Source organism: Cicer arietinum, chromosome 6 (assembly GCF_000331145.2).
Source record: "Cicer arietinum cultivar CDC Frontier isolate Library 1 chromosome 6, Cicar.CDCFrontier_v2.0, whole genome shotgun sequence".
Classification (NCBI taxonomy): domain Eukaryota; kingdom Viridiplantae; phylum Streptophyta; class Magnoliopsida; order Fabales; family Fabaceae; genus Cicer; species Cicer arietinum.
The window spans coordinates 30,313,639-30,318,431 of record NC_021165.2 but is presented as its reverse complement, the minus strand read 5'-3'; the positions used below and the strand labels follow the sequence as shown (position 1 = coordinate 30,318,431).

At 26.4% G+C, this 4,793-nt stretch overlaps 1 pseudogene; it reads left to right on the top strand.

The window, feature by feature from the left end:
* The first annotated feature begins 2,801 nt into the window (after positions 1 to 2,801).
* LOC101505521 (1-aminocyclopropane-1-carboxylate oxidase homolog 1-like) overlaps positions 2,802 to 4,793 on the top strand; it is a 92,482-nt pseudogene continuing 90,490 nt past the window's right edge.

Below are 4,793 nucleotides of genomic sequence, written 5' to 3'. Positions count from 1 at the left end.
GAGAGTTATATTGCTATTGAAACAACCTACAAGAATGAGTTGTGATTTCTATAGATTGAATTTAATTCGCAATTGACAAATATGTCTTTTAAGAATACTAACATTGTTCATTGGTCTATTAGAAGCTAAAGTGTTAATTGACTAAAGATTGTAAAGAATGAGTTTTATTATATCATACAAGATTGCTAATTTGGGACTTCACATTATTAAAAGTCATTGTGAGATACTTTTGTTTATAATATTTTTGATGTTTTCAATAGAAACTTAATTGGTCTTTCTAAATATAGATTTTGCTGATGTATGTAAGTGTTTATCCACTCTTTTTCTTCATCATGGTTTTATCCCTATAAGTTTTTTTATAAGCTTTTTAATGAGACAATACTTTGTATTTCTCGGGATTGTTAATGTAAATTAGTTTTACACCGACTGGGAATCAGAACCATTGTTTTTATCATCCTACTAAATAATTAGGCTTAATTGTAATTTTAGTCCCTCTATTGATTCACGATATTAGACTCCTAATTTTAAAAGACGATACTTTTGATGTCTCTCTCAAATTTTTGAATTGTAAAATAATGATTTAACATATTTTAAATTATGTAACATACAATTTTATGATATAGAATCATCTAGATGCATTAATTTTTCATATGTCATTAATAAAATAAAATAAATAATTTTTTTTGAAGTTGAAAATTAAGTTTTTATAGGATTTTATTGCAATTTCATGTGTGTTGATTATACTATATCATAGTATCATATGTCATGTTATTTAAATGATATTATATCGTCATTTTTTAGTCAAAAAAGTCATAACAAGAGATCAACACTGTCAGATTTTAAAATAAGATAACCGATTTCGTCAATTGTTAAAATAGGAAGACTAAAATTACAATTAAGCCAAATTTTATATAAACCGTGATTAAAAAAACCACCAAATCAACACTTTGAGATTTACTGGCAGTGTAAGTAAGCTTTTTTACACTCATAACCAAACCCTTTGAATGGACCCCAAAAGCATCTTGTATGTTATTTTATTTTTAAAAATATTATAGACTATTGTAAATGATAAATTGTTATTAATATAGGGCACCAAAATAGTTGAAATGTGATATTTTGCACTTTATTTTTGATTAAAATAAAATAAAGTTTTATTGAATAAATAGTTAAAATGCATTTTCGTATCCCTAAATTTTAAAATTCGACGATTTTCATCTTCGAAATTTTTGTCCATTAACTTTAACATATTTTACAAATGGTTTGCACTTTTTAATTTTGACTTGGTCAAAGCTGACATAGTTTTTTCTTATAATTACTTGGAATATACAATTTCTTTATTTTTTTAAATTTCTAGCTAATTTTTTTTTAAACATTCCAACTATTTTTTTCTTAAATTGCATTTTTTTTTAATATTGTTGCTTCATTTTTTTTTATTTTTTATTTTTTTAAAATTGTCAACTTTATTTATTATTAATTAAAATAAACATATAATAAAATAGGGTGCCAAAATTGCTATATTTTGAAATTTGAGAGTTCAAAGTATATTTTTATCTTTTTAAAACTTACAAAGAATCACAATAATTTTAAAAAGGGTAAAAATAAAATTTTGACCCTCAAGACAAGAGGGTAAAAAAATAAACCAAGAGAGATACTAGTTTAAAAGATTTATTGCTTGTTATATATTAGGTTATTTGGAATTTTAGTGCAATGATCTAATGTTAGTATTTGTTTATATATTTTCTTGATAGTTACATATACAGATGATGTTTGACTATACACAATGAGCTTACTGTGACTTTAGTTTTAATTAAAAGTCATATTGTTATTTATGTTCAATTTGTTATTATCATGATATCAATAGTTGATTTTTCTACTGATAAACATGAAAATATATAATAAAATTGTATTCGCATAAAAACCTCAACTTTTCTGCACAACTTGTATCTTTAAAATTGTGTAATATTCAATAACAAATTGTTTTTCGATAACATTACTTTACTGATGTAACAAAACAATATTAATTAGTTGTATAAGCACCTCTATAAAAATTGTAACCTCAAAAGTAATTTTTTTTTATGATTATTTACGAAAAAATACTGTAACAAATAACACAAATAATCAATTAATTTAAACCGTTATTTGATTAGATAATTAATTAATTGATTAAATCAAATATTTAATTGAACTATAAATTTAAATGCTATTTGAAGGCTAAAGATATTTGATTTGATGCTGTGACTGTTTGAATTCAAAGTGGTTATCTTTTTTCATATTTGTTTAGTACGTATGAACTTTGTTATCGTCTTTAGAAAAATTAATTTATCAAATATAAAAATCAAACACTCAACAATCGAAATCGAAGATTATCAGATTTATTTGATACAAAACATTAATTGATAAAAAAAAAACTAATAAAATAGTAAAAATAAGCTACTTAAATGATAAAAATTGGATGGTAAGAAAATGTTAAAATTGATAAATGTCATGAAATTAATCAAAACTAATAAATATATTAAAAGAGTAGAGATATAAAAAATAAAAAAAAGACTTTGTATTATATTTTTCACAAATGTAAATTTTACAATACAATACATATTCTATTTATAAACCACAAATGTCTCATAAGTTAACATGAATAACCTAAGTTAACATTGAGCAAAACCATTTACTCATAGAAATTATATAACAATAACCAAACCTTTTCAAATCCTACTATAATTTTCAAATCCTAATTTATATGACAAAATTAACTAAGCAGATCCAAAAGTTTCCATCAATACTACAAAACCAAACAGTTCCTCATGGGACACAAGTAATTTGACTTTGTTACAAAGATCTGTTTTCCAACTATGTCATTAGAATCAATTAGTAACTTCAAAAAAGCACAAGTTGAAGCATTTGATGATTCAGAATCCACTGAGAATAACTCACTTATATTGAATCCAACTTCATCACCATACCAATCATAGATCTTCAACACATAAAAAACAAGATCGACTTCAACTCAACATGTTGAAATAGTTGACCAAATCAAGGGTGCTTGTAAGAACTTGTGATTTTTCCAAGTTATCAATTATGGTATTCCAGTTCATGTTTTGGATGAGATGATATATGGAATTTGTAGGTTTCATGAACAAGATGGTGATTCAAAGAAACCCTTTTACTCTAGAGATGACAATAAGAAAGTTAGATTCTCAAATGGGAAACTTTTCAAAGATCTGGCTGCTTTTGTTGTAAATCCTGATCCTCCAAATCCGGAAGATATACCAGTTGTATGTAGTTAATGTTTCTAGGATTTAATTCATTTATACTGAATCGTAATCGTCATATCTTAATTGGCAAACAATTAAAAATAATTTAAAGTTAAATAGTTTGTCACATCATGAATTATGATAGAAAATTGTGAAATCTTTTAATTCCTTATTCGACTTGTTTGATAATAACTATCGGTGTCTAAGGAGTGTCTAAAATGTATTTAAAAAGTGTCAATGTCTGACTCGCCAACATGGCATTCTAAAGAATATTGTTTGTGATTGATCATAAGTTACGATAGAACATTGAGACATCTTTTAATTCATGTAGCCGACCTATTATGATGATATAAACTGAATAATAATCTTAATAAAATAGCAATGTGCTATTTATATACAAAATATCTATTTGCAGTTATAACAAACCTAAAATTGAGTAACAAACTCAACTAATTTAGTGATAAACTAACAAAAAAACATATATGAAAATAAACTAAATAGTGAAGTGAATAATAAGAGAAAACATAAAGTGAGAACTAAGTAACTTCATCAGCCCCCCTCAAGCTAGAACCGAAGATGTCAATGAGGTTGAACTTGGTCACAATTCCGGTGATAGATTTTCTTGAATCAGGGCACGTTGCCTTGTCACTATCAGAGAAAGCAAAAAGTTGCAAACTGGAAGAGGATGAAAAGAAAAGTCCTTTACCAGGACAAAGTGAGAGTGCATGGGATTTGAAACAGACTGAGTTTATTGACAGAGAAAGAAAGATATGGTTGTGTATTAGTAAGGTAAAGAAGGCGACCAATAATACGTCTATAGAGCTTTGGATCCGAATATGGATTTCCATCATCTTTTTGAAGCTTGAGATTGGGAAGCATGATACTAGAGGCTGGTTTGCAGTTCAACAGGCCCATATCATTCAAGAGATCTAACGCATATTTTCTTTGATTTAGAGATATAGCTTTCGAAGATTGTGCAACTTCTAGGCCAAGAAAAAATTTGAGGGAGCCAAGGTCCTCAATTTGTAATGCAAAATGAAGAAAGCTTTTAACATGATTGATTTCTTTTAAATCATCACAGGTGAGAACAATGTCATCTACATAGACCAAAAGAAATGTGAGATCATTATCATAATTTTTGACAAATAAAGAATAATCAAATATGGACTGAACATATCCCAAAGAAAGAATAGCATTAGATAATTTTTTATTCCAATTTCTACTTGCTTGCTTGAGATCATAAATGGATTTAGTAAGTTTACAAACTAAGTTTGGCTTGGGAGATTGGAAACCAGGAGGAAATTACATATATACATCTTCTTGAAGGTCACCATGTAAAAAAGCATTATTGACATCAAGTTGATATAAATTCCATTTCTTAGTAGTAGTAATAGCTAAAATCATTCTAACAGTAGTCATTTTAATAACGGGAGAAAAAGTGTAACACCCCGATTTTTAACAGCGCGAGTGTATTTTTTTTTTCAAAACAAATTCATAAAACGAAGAAATAAAGAAGGAAATACTTTTGGATAAATATTTAAG